Source organism: Canis lupus, chromosome 7 (genome assembly GCF_011100685.1).
Source record: "Canis lupus familiaris isolate Mischka breed German Shepherd chromosome 7, alternate assembly UU_Cfam_GSD_1.0, whole genome shotgun sequence".
Classification (NCBI taxonomy): domain Eukaryota; kingdom Metazoa; phylum Chordata; class Mammalia; order Carnivora; family Canidae; genus Canis; species Canis lupus.
Window position 1 is genome coordinate 68,135,934 of NC_049228.1, and position 12,968 is coordinate 68,148,901.

The window sequence follows — 12,968 nt, forward strand, 5'->3', positions numbered from 1 at the left end:
ACATAAAATGCAATGGGAGCCATGTGCAAACCATACAAAAGAATCTGGCCCACATCAAATAAGTCTTCTGGTGTGTCTGTGAAAGGGTATTTTCAATATTACGAACATAATAAAGAATTCACCTCTGAGAAACCAAAAGAAAACAATATATCTAAACCTATTTAACAAGTGGGACCAAATATTATTTGGAACATATAGGTAATTAAGTTGGCACCAAATCAAAAGGCATTTTATTTTCAAATAGTTGATGGAGAATTAAAATGATTTAACCTATATTGTAACTTTATCAGTTATAAATGTTTAGAAACAATAATTAGGAGATAATACAAAAGTAATAAGAAAGGATAAAGATTATTGCACTAATTTCTTCTGCTTCAAAGAAAGTCATGGGTGAGAGCTTTTATATCATTTAAAATAAAATATGAAAGAGTAGTATAAGACAGAAACTAATGCTATGTTGTACATCGTGGTTAAAATATAGCCTAAGGGTTTGTAGGGAGATAATGGGGGGAATGATGGTGCTGAGAGAATTATGATTAATCGTACTGCAGCAGCTTACTGGCTACATCATTTCAGGCTAATCTATTGATTTTTTTTTTTTTGAGCCCCATATGTTCATCTTCTAGATGATAAAAGTAACGACACCTATCTGGGTGTTTTATGAGTGTTACGGAGGATGGAATATCTAAAATTCACTGCACAAGAAATGGCAGTGAATACTCAAAATTATTGAAGAAAAATACAGTATGATTCTGAAAACATGGCCTGTGGAGGCTAGCCTAATTTCCATACAAGATAAACCCACAATTTTGATGAATTTGAACAAATGTATACACATTGACCACAAATCCAATCAAGATAAACATTTCAATCACCACCCAATTTCTTTCGTGCTCTTTTGCATTTAATTTAGTTCCCCAACCCTTTCCTTGCCCATGGCACCTGCTGATTTATTTCCTGACAGTGTAGTTTCAATTTGCCTTTTTAAAAGCATTTCATATAAGTGGAATCATACACTGTAGACTCTTGTCTGGTTTCTTTCAACTCCCCATATCTTTGTGATCCATGTATTTTGTGTATCGGTTTTGTTGCCTTTATTGCCAAATTGTATTCTCATTTATGAATATACCACCGTTTTTCTCTTTCCAATTAAATGTCAGTGGGCATTTTAGTTGTTTCTATATGTTTTGTAAACATATGTTTTCCCTTCCCTTGGTAAAGGTTAAAAAAGATCAAGTGGCAGGATCACTGGATTTCACTTTATGAGAGTGCTTCACTTGATAAGACAAGTTTCATTTTTGACCAAATTCTCTTTTTCCCTTAGTGTTTAATACCATTTTTCACTGCCACTATCAGTGTACGGAAGCCCCAGCAGCTCACATCCAGTCTTTGGTATGGTTTGTTATTTTGATTCTAGTCATTTAACTAGGTGTAGAGTGGTATCTCATTATGATCTTAATTTTATTTCCCCGATGACTAATGATATTTAGTATATTTTACATGTACTGATTAACCAGTCATATCTCTTTTTTAGTACAGTGTATATTTAAATATTTTGTGCAGGATCCAAACCACATAACCTAGGGTCTGTAGGTTGGCTTGATAGTTTGGCTTCATTTGGCTCCCAGGTGAAACCATCTGTAGTGTTCCAAGATGGGGGGAATTTCTATAAAGAGTGACATGGAGCAAAGATAAATCTAAAGTTCCATCAATCAAGTGAGAGCTTATCAAATTTTACTGATGCTGATAACAATGATTAAAAACTTTATAATAGTATCTGGGAAAGATTTGACATGGATTCTTTTATGATATCATGTTTGACTAATCTACACAAAATACATACTTGGTGACTGCTTCATAAACACATTCTGTTATAAATTTTTGTGATTTTCTATATGAGACCCATGTGAAATCTAGTTCATAGGAAGTGTCAGGATCAAATAGAACAAAGCTTATGAGGAAAAGGAATCCATGGTGTAATTCTCTCCTCCCTCCATTCCTTCCATCTCCTTCCATGTCCTTGGCAGCTCCTCCCCTTCAACCTCCTCCCTCTTCAGGCTGTGGTTGGGGAAAAATCTATTAGAGCAACTGCAGTTAATAATTGACCTTACTGCTTTTCTCAACTGTGATTAACATAATCATTTTTGTTTTTGTTTTTGTTTGATTTTTGGTTAGCTTTACATCTAAAGAGAATATTTTTCAGTAGACAGTACTGTTTCCCATGTGTGATAAAATTGACAAATTACACCTGTGCAAGCACGATATTGGCTGTTCTATTTCTGTGAAGGCACTAAAGCAAGTTCACGTATTTTCCTGGGAATGTTAAAATGTCAGTGCTGAGTGCTTTCTGCAGTATTTATGCTTACCCAGGTGTATCTGTGCCACAAAAAATGTGAGAAGAGATGCATGCATTGTTTTTAGTTTGATCATTATGACTGCTTTTTTGCATCTGAGGGAAAATATATTCTTTAAGTAGAAACTGCTACTTCTCACCCATGATGGGCTGAATTGTGATAAAGCGTAAAGTTAGAGCTAAAGGAGAACTAATTCTCATTATGCTACAGCTGTGCAGCCAAGTCAGAGACTGCTGATGAGATTGTATACCACAGGGGGCTTTGTTACTTCTGCTCGGGCTGGGGGAGTTTGAGAACCACTGACCCATTTGGAAACTTTAATTATGCAGCAGTTACCTGGCCTAAAAATTATATCAACTAATTCTATCCCCAGAGCAAAATATTCTGTATAAACCACTTTTAACTGAGTCAAACCCTATTCTCATCCTCCTCCCTAACAAATTATAGTGGCTCACTCCTGTGTTTGTTTTACTTGATATAAAAAAATATACTTATACAGGTAAATGAGTTAAAGCATTTGGCTCTTAACTCTGACACAGTATTAGTCTAAGATCCCACTTGAAGGCTGATTTATAACATTTATATTCAAGGATATAAAGAGAACACAAAGAGAATAACTACACAATCTTCCATGTCATTTTCCATTTTCATGTCTTATTTTTTTCAGAAAAATTGTTTCCCAGTTGAAATTACCAATGCACAAACTGATTTTTAAAAATGGCTTTGGATGCACATTGGTTATATTTTAAATAGTTACAAAATATGAATAGAGGAATTATAATACTTTATGAAAATAGAACCACAAAATATTCTAGGTTGAGTATGACTTAAAAACAAAGGGTCTTAAATTTTTTTATTGCCAATTTTATTTTGAATTCTTTTCCCTAAGAATTCAAGGTTCATTCTACTTGAGAGAGAAAGATCTGAGGCATGCCAGAGAGCACATATTGACAGCTCTCCTGAAATATTTTGCTATTAAAGATTTATAGGTGAGAAAAAAACCCTCACTCTGCCAGAAATTGGTGTTATAATGTTGGAGAAGTAGGGGCTCATCTCCTTGTGAACTGCATGTCCTAGATTTTCAGGTTTTCTGGGTTTGCAGTTAGAAAGAGGAAAGCTTCTTATTCATCTTACTCAGTATGTCACTCATGTGTCTAAGTGTGGGTTTCCTTTATTTTGACCCCTGATTCCTGACTCTTATCTGTCTTTTTTTTTTAGATTTTATTTAAGTTCAAGTTAGTTCCCATATAGTTATTATTAGTTTCAGGGGTAGAATTTAGTGATTTATCAGTTGCATATAATACCCAGTGCTCATTACACCACTTGCCTTCCTTAATGACCATCACCCAATTGCCCCTCTCACCCCTACCACATCTTGCCTCTAGCAACGCTCAGTTTGTTTCCTATAGTTAAGAATTCCTTATGGCTTGTATTACTTTCTGATTATGTCTTATTTTATTTTTCCTTCCCTTCCCCTATGTTCATCTGTTTTTGATCTGTGTCTTATAATCTCAATCAAGATATGGACAGGACAGTGGCTGGCTCTTTACTCATTCATACCAATAATTGGAGTTATGTGACATGAATTATATTTTGGGAATTAATAATTTCAAATGCTAGCCATTCCTACAGTTCTGGCAAATGTCAAACTTTTAGACAATTGATGCTATTTGTCGTTTTATGTAGGCTTTCATTTTTGAGCACACTTTAAAATTTTCAAGAGCAGTACTTATAGGCAAAATGTTAGATGTCTGGGATTTACTTCAGAATACTTCCATGTGCCAGCAAATACTTGTTTGATTCATATCTATTTTCCTACCTTCTCCTGATTTTCTCTCTATTAAGAAAGCACATTTCCCTGGCTCTCTTTCACCCTGGCTTCCAGGGAGGTTTGTTCAATGTGGGGTACTGGTGGAAGATTGGAAGGTGAAAGGATGGGATAAGCCAGGTTATTCTGCTCCAAATCACTCTGCCTCTTCTTGCAACATCTCTGGCTGTGAATAATCTTGTCTGTAGCTCCAAGCCTGGTGGAACTACTCCCACCTTAGTCCCAGTGGTGCATCTTCTGATGTTCTAGCTCTTACCAGAGAGCCCTGACATCTGGGATCTGGTAACATTTCTTTCTATCATCTTTCCAGTCCCAGGGTTGGCATCAGTTTTTAGCTGTTGTCAATATCTTTATTTTCTCAGATCTTCCATCACCTGTGGAGCCAATCCACTTATACTTAAAGTCCTTGTGTTTGAAAAAACAAAAGTGGTTCTCGTTTCTTGGCCAGGCCTTTCTGACATTTCCACAAAGAAACAGAAAGGTGGGAGGAGCATCCTATTCTGGTATGGTGGTGGTATCCCACTACAGCCTGATGACACTTAGAAACTTAGAACAAAATAAACAAATGACAACATGAAAACTGAAAAATAAACTAAAGCACAGGATTGTGGAAGGGGATCACGACTTGGAGAAGTCAAATGCTTGGGAGAGGGCTTTACTACTTTTTTTCCCTCTCACAGTTTTATCTCAAGGGCAGGCCCCATCTGTGCAGTTGTGCAGTGGCATACACTGCTAAAACTGATAGAAATTTCATCTTTCTAGACAGAGAAATCAGAAAAGGGAGCCTCATTTGGTCAGGAAGTTTGAGGAAAATATTGTAAGAGAAAGAAAGCCAGAAGAGGGTTCTTCTAATTCTACGTATTAACTTGAACTGGTTTCTGACTAACCGCTGAAAAATCCATGCATGAGACACAACAAAAAAACTAAAACCAAGGTTTAAGGAGCTTAGCTGAAATTTGAACACCTCAACAAGTCTCCTGACTAACACATCCATGGAATGGATTGAAAACAATGTAGCAAAGGTCTAAAGAGCTAAATGGAAATTTGAACTACCCCAACAGAGGGTAAAACATACTTTAAGTTATGAGCCGTATCAGGTTAAATGTCTTCTAAAATAAAAATTTTATTTTTTATATAATAAAAACTGATGTTTCAGTCAGTTCAGTCAGTCAGTTAAGCATCTGACTCTCGATCTCAGCTCAGGTGTTGATCTCAGGGTTGTGAGTTCAAGCCCTGCATTGGGTTCCATGTTGGGTGTGGAGCCTACTTAAAAACAAACAAATAAATAAAAATAAGATAGAAATATCACCATTCTCTAGAATATTATAATTGGACCTAGAACCTATGGAGGATAAAATTCATAAAATATAGAATGCAATCCAAAATACTCAAAATACAAAGAATTAGAGAAAAATATGACCAATTCCCAGGGGAAAAGCAAGCTTTGCACACACATACACACACACACCAACCATGAGAGGACTCAATGTTGCAAGTATCAGATAATGAACATAAAGGTAAAGGAAAGTACACTTGGTACCACATAGTTGTTGCACGTAATTGGTATGGGAGCAGGATAATTATGAGGATTATAGTTTTGGATTGTTGCTTTTTTATTGTGATAAAATATACATCATGGGAAATTTATCATTTTAAATATGTTTAAATGTATACAACTGTGTCATTAAGTACCTTTACACTGCTGTGCAACAATTACCACTATCCATCTCCCAAACATTTTCATCAACCCAAACTGAAACTGTATGTATTAAACAATTACTCCCCATTTCCATCTTCCTCTGTCTTATGAAATTGTAGAAGCCAGGTGGGGGTACATAACTATAAAAGGAAAGGTAAACATAACAGCCATAATAGGTGATAAGGCTGGAAAGAAGAAAAAGGTGCCTTGAACTACAGAGAGCTATGATACTAGCTAATCAATCATGGAGTTTTTAGCAAGAAAGCTGACAAGTGGGAAGTTGGTGTCAACTACTGCAATGGAAAATTCATTCAATTTTCAAATCTAAGTTCATGGACCTCAAGCCCATTCCTTTCAGGTGAGCTCTGGAAAAATAATCCTTAATGTTGTTAGAAATATCTAAAATAAATACTCTTTTGATCCTTTATTAAAAGACCTGATGCCATTTGCCAAGATGATTTTGCAATGAATAAACAGGATTGCCGGTAATGAAGTATGAACTGACATTGATACTTAGGGCACCTAAAACACAATTTCACATTTTCACATTTCAAAAGCATACTCTACTGGTCTCTGGATCCATTTGCAGTTGTTTCTTTGGATCTTGAATGTGTAATGAGATAGATATAATTAGCAACTGGCAAGAACTTCTGACTTGTACATGTTTGTTTGTGGAGTAATGATGGGTTAGTCGAAGCCCCTGAAAATGTTCTCCCCTGTCTGACCATGATGGATAATGTGAAGGGCTTTGGGAAAGGATTAGTCCTCTAAGCAGAGTAAACAGCCAATCCGAAGGCTCTGAGATGGGAATAAGGTCAATATCTTTAGGAGAAAGAAAGGAGGACATTGTGCCTGAAGGGTAAGGAGAGAAGAAAGTAGTAGAAAAAAGGTAAAGTTGTAAAAGAATAAATGATGCAAGGGGCTCTTAGGCCCTAATAGATAATGTGTGTTTTATTTTCAGTATTATTTATTAGTAGAGGAAGAAGTGCTAGGTACAGGTAGCTAATAGGTGCAGCAGGGTAGTGACACAGTCAAGAAATATGTAAGGAGCTGGTAAAATGCAAAAGCCTTGGATATTCATTGAATCTGGTCATGAAGGGGGAGGATTCTGGGATAATTATTGGATTTCTGATTTGGACTACTATGCTTTCATTATGCTAATATTATCTTAAAAGAAAAAATAGGAGTAAGAACAAGTTTGAGGGGACAGAGTAATAGCAAGATTTGAACATGCTGCATTTGAAGTAATGTACAGGTGATATATGTCTATATTAGAATATTTGTAAATATGAATATGTAAATATTTAGCTAAGTATTTGACTGAAAATAATAGTGATTTAAATAGAATAGGGGTTATGTCTTCTTTTCTAAAACGTTTTTATTTAAATTCCAGTTAGTTAACATACAATATTAGTTAGTAATATTAGTTTCAGGTGTACAATATAGTGATTCAACACTTCCATAAAAATACCTGATGCTCATCAGGACAAGTTCACTCCTTAGTCCACATCACCAATTTAACCCCCACCCTCACCCACCTCCCTTCTGGTAAGCATCAGTTTATTGTCTAGAGTTAAGAGTCTGTTTCTTGGTTTCTCTCTCTCTCTCTCTCTTATTTTTTTCCCTTTGCTCATTTATTTTGTTTCTTAATTTTCACATGTGAGTAAAATCATATGGTATTTTCCTTTCTCTGACTTATTTCACTTAGTATAGTACTCTTTAGCTCCATCCATGTTGTTGCAAATGGCAAGATTTCATTCTTTTTATGGCTGAGTAATATTCCACCGTGTGTGTGTGTGTGTGTGTGTGTGTGTGTGTATAATTATAATAATATAATGCACTTAGAAATAATAGAGACTTATTGGTAAATAAAAGCAGAAACATTTAAACATTAAACATTTATACACACACACACACCACATCTTCCTTATCTATTCGTCACTTGATGGACATTTGGGTTGTTTTCATAATTTGCTATTGTAGTTAGTGGTGCTATATACATCAGGGTGTATGTATCCTTTTGAGTTACTATTTTTGTATTCTTTGGATAAATACCTGGTAGTGCCCTTACATGTCTTCTTATATTAATAAAGTTCAGAGATAAGAGTACAGGGCTGATTTGTATGGGGGTCTTAATTTACAAAGGTGATTTAATGATGACAGGGAGAGGTCAATGCCATTGAAAGAAAAGTTTATTGTTACTTGCAGTTCCAATAGAGGTGAGAGGCTTGGCATGATGTTCAGGGCCACATGGAAGCACCAGAGTTGGTCAGGAGGTGGGAGCAGAAGTGAGAGGAAAGCATAGGTCACAGCCTTTTTGGGGTTTCTGTGGAGAAGGCAAAGCAGGGCTGGGTTAACAGTTTAGAATCAGCTAATTTGAATTATCTGGTACCTGGTCCTGGGTTGATTTAGGGCAGGAGAAAAATTGGCTTGGTGTGTAGTTGGGGATGTGGGCTCTGCATTGGTTGGTTTTCATATGAAATGCATATTAGCATGTTGTTTATTTTCTCTAGGAATTAGTTAGCCTTGGGAGGTGTGGTCTCCTCAGCCATCCAGTACCCTGGATCATAAGATATCATAAGAAGTCAAAATATCATAAGATAATGTGATTAATACAAGGACCGGCAAGAAGCTACATTATTGTTAACATCCCCTTCTATCTTATTTATCCTCTTTCCTCAACAGATGGACCAAGATGGCTTATTCATCTCCAGAAATCACACCTAGCTGGTGGCAAGGAGGTGGTGATGAGCACATTCCAATCCTTTTAGGATGGTCTTGGAAGTATCATAAACCAATTCTTTATATCCTATTGATGAACATCTGAGAGTGTGAAAGAAAGTGGAAGAACTGACCTGGAATAAAAGCACAAGAGCAGGGGCATGGAAGCCAAGCAAGTGGATACTTTAAGAAAGGAACAAGGGGGATGCCTTGTGGCTCAGCGGTTGAGTGTCTGCCTTTGGCTCAGGGCATGATCCCAGGTCCGGGAATCAAGTCCTGCGTTGGGCTTCCTGTGAGGAGCCTACTTCGCTCTGTCGATGTCTCTGCTTCTCTGTCTGTATCTCTCATGAATAAATTAATAAAATCTTTAAAAAAAAGAAAGGAACAAGGGGTCAATGGTGCATAATGTAGCAGAGAGTGCAAAGTGTTCTTTGGGTAGTCCAAGTGAGGAGTGACCACTATGATTACAGCAGTTTTAAGGGAAGTGTAAGAAGTGAATAAAAGAGAAGTGAGGAAATAGACAAGGTAGCAAGTGTGGATTGCTCTTTCCAGAGGGTTGGCTGACACAGAAAAGTAGGAAATTGGAGTACACATAGGATTTAAGGGATTTGTGTTGTAGATATTAGGTTGACAGTTGTGAATGTGATATACCTAAGTGCAAAGGTAATGCATTTATTGGTAGACTTATTGGGAGACTTATTGGTAAATAAGACTTAAAGAGACTTATTGGTAAATAAAAGCAGAAACATTTAAATAATAGGTGAAAGCTATTCTCATGGAGATGTATTGAAATGTATAGTAACTTATAACGTACTAGAATTAGCTAAAATAGTGAATGGTTTAGGTGCAAGTAATTGAAGACTAACTTTTATTTCTGCAGGCTCGGCTGGCTGGGTTGATATAAACAGAAAAGGAAGGCTATGTGATTTGCCTCTAATTTGGTCATATAAACAAGTACTTTTCTTTCGTAATGAGGTGGCTTTATAAATATCAATTTAGTGGGATGTTTCCTGTACTTTGTATATTCTCCCAGAGGAAATACTTAACATGAGATTTTATTTAGAAAGATAGTGAAAAATCAGAGTGATATATTATGGAAGAGAATGTGAGTGCCATATCTAAATAAAAAGTTTTTAAGGGAGGGTTCTTTGGGACTACTTTACTATGTAAGCTGTCAGAGAGTCTCAGTGCCAAAAAGGCAGAGTTTAAAGACCGTTAAGAGACTTAAATATTAATGTGACTTGTACTTTCATGGATGACCAAATTATTGGTATTCAACTAGCATTTCTTACTCCTTATCAGGTAAAAAAAAAAAAACAAACCCTTTAGTTTTCATCCTAATACTCAGCAGTTTTCTTAATTATGTCACTGATCTTGCTACAACTGCTACACTTGACATCTAATAAATCTGATTTTAAATAGGTTTGTAGTAGAATTATGAAAAGGATCAATAGATTCATTTATGCTGCTTCTTGCTGTGTTACCAAACGTGCCTGTACATGCAAAGAATGAGATTATCAGATCTAATTCACAACCTCTTGGCTCTCTCAGAAACAGAAGTACACCTGGAATACTGTATAGCAAATGAAGAATTAAATTAGGAGTACTGGTTGATCCTGACACTGTCATTTGTGCCTAATCTACAGCAGCAAGTAGATAAGATGTTGATTTATCCTAGCAATAGAAAATGTCTTGTTTGGATATTTAAGCTGCAAAAATAAGCCGTTAACCACCACCATTGTCAATAATGGTAATAATGATGATCATGATAGAATCAAATGCCATGTTATTTACAATTATAACTTCAAATAGGAAAACCTATATCAGAAGATTATCCTTTTAAATTTAACTTGAAGAATTTAAGGAAGGGATGTCTCAGTGGCTCCTTCAGCTCTGGTCTTGATCAAGCCTGCTTGATCAGGTACTGGGATCAAGCCCTGAGTTGGGCTCCCTGCTCCATGGGGAATCTGCTTCTCCCTCTCCCTCTGCCCTTCCCCCTGCTTGTGCCCTCTCTCTCAAATAAATAATAAAATCTTAAAAAAAGAATTAGAGAGAAACTGATTAAGATAATTACATGTCTATGAAACCCATTAAAGATTTATTTGCTATTTATTTGAGTAAATTACTAGATTCAATGAAAAGATTATTAAAAGGATATACTGGGCAGCCTGGGTGGCTCAGCGGTTTGGCGCTGTCTTCAGCCCAGGGTGTGTTCCTGGAGACCCGGGATCGAGTCCCACATCGGGCTCCCTGTGTGGAGTCTGCTTCTCCCTCTGCCTGTGTCTCTGCCTCTCTCCCTCTCTCTCTCTCTCATGAATAAATAAATAAAATCTTAAAAAAATGGATATACTATGCCATTGTGTATTTTCTGGTGGTGAATAAAAATACATGTAGGATAGACTCTGTCTTCTCAAGTAACTTTTAATTTAGTATATAGAGAAGAGGTATAGTACAGGACAGATTAAAAGAATTTCTCTAATAAAAGTCTCAATACTCTACAATGGTTTCACCAAGAAGAGGATTTTGGAGATGGCTTATGTGCAAGTAAGAGATATTTAAGCTGCTTTTGAGGGTAGGAAAATATTCAATAAGCAGAAAAGACTGGATGGTGTCTTGAGATAAAGATATGATCATAATAAAGGTAGTATAATATCAAATGACATATCATGCTTGGAAAGTGCTCAGCATATTGGAGTAAAATGTAGAAGATAAGGTGGGGAAGGTTGTAGGCAGCATGAAGGCTCTTAAATACTAAAGCTGAAAGCCTGAATTTTTTTTTAACTTTTTCTTTCTTTCTTTCTTTCTTTCTTTCTTTCTTTCTTTCTTTCTTTCTTTCTTTCTTTCTTTCTTTCTTTCTTTCTTCTTTCTTTTTTTTTTTTAATGATAGTCACACAGAGAGAAGAGAGAGGCAGAGACATAAGCAGAGGGAGAAGCAGGCTTCATGCACCGGGAGCCTGACATGGGATTCGATCCCAGGTCTCCAGGATCTCGCCCTGGGCCAAAGGCAGGCGCTAAACCGCTGCGCCACCCAGGGATCCCTGAAAGCCTGAATTTAACTTCAAGTCAACAGAATGTGAGGGCCAGCATTTTATGTAAAAGAATCAGAATCAACCTGATTAATTAATGACAAATTAATATCAAATTGCTCTGGACATTCTCAAAGTTACTAAATAAACCTTATATTCTATGTGAACCCAATGTTAATATCACTGTACTTTTTGGTCCAAACTTCCGAAATCAGAAGACCCAAGTCCTATTCCTGGATCTCCCAATGATTAGTCTTGTGGCTTAAGGAGTCATTTCCCTTCTGAGTTCCAGCTTCCTTAACTGCAGAGTGGGAATAGGAGGTTTTGAATGTCATATGAGGTTACAGAAGTGCCAGTTGTATATATAAGATATAAATTCACTCCCTAAAATTATGTGTATAAATTAAATTTTTATAATGAAATATTTTATATTCATAAAATATAAAAATATGTAAATATTATAGGATTGTATTTATGTATAAATAAAAATATAAATGTTTATGCATAGCTTAAAGAATAATAATAAAATGACTACTTATATCCTCACAACCAGACTTCAGAAACAAACAGTAAGCTGAGGTCCCCAATTATACCTCTTTGCCCACTTGTAGATAAAGGTCATTCCTTTTGAAAAAGGGTCTATATTTCAAAATTTTTGTTTCTGATCTTTATATAATTTAAATAATGTGGGTATTATTCTGTTTTTTTCTCTAGTATATATATTGACTTCTTAAGATTCAGCCACATAATTTTATTTTAATTAAGTCACTTATAAAATAGCTATTGAGCCCATTGTGTGCCAGGCTTATTTGTAGGTGATGGAAATCAATAGTGGATGAGAAAGAGAAAAGTTAGCCTTATTGAGCTTATATTCAAGTGGGACAATATAGTAAATTAAAAACAAACAAAAAACAAATTAAGAAAAATTGATATGGTAAAAATATAGCAGGATAAGGGAATAAAAGAATGCTTAAAGGGGAGTGCTATAATTTAACAGAGTAGTCAGAGTGGGTGACTCTGATAAAGAGCTTTTCAAGCAAAAACTGAATTGGAAGGCTTAACCACATGGGTAAGTGGAAAGGAGTATTTGGGGAAGAGAGAACTGCAAGAGCAAAAGCCCTCAGGTTCCCACATGTCTGACATGTTTGAGGAACAGCATGGAGGCCAGTGTACTGGAAGTGGAGTAAGTGAAGGTTGAAACTGGTAGAAGATGAAGTCAGAGAAGTAATAAGGCCAAATATGTAGGATCTTCTAGACAGTTTTAAGGATTGTAGCTTTTATTTTTTAATGAGAAAACACTATAGGGTGTTGATTAAAGAAGGGATATGATAAGACATGAC

General features: G+C 36.0%; 1 long non-coding RNA gene across 5 annotated transcripts in view; it reads left to right on the plus strand.

Moving 5' to 3' along the window:
* The window catches only part of LOC111096804, a 140,992-nt gene extending 131,923 nt beyond the window's left edge, over positions 1-9,069 (plus strand). For all 5 annotated transcript variants that reach the window (XR_005362589.1, XR_005362588.1, XR_005362590.1 and 2 more), the window contains one exon: positions 8,567-9,069. This is a non-coding gene — a long non-coding RNA (uncharacterized LOC111096804). The remainder of the gene's footprint in view (positions 1-8,566) is intronic.
* The last annotated feature ends 3,899 nt before the right edge of the window (positions 9,070-12,968 follow it).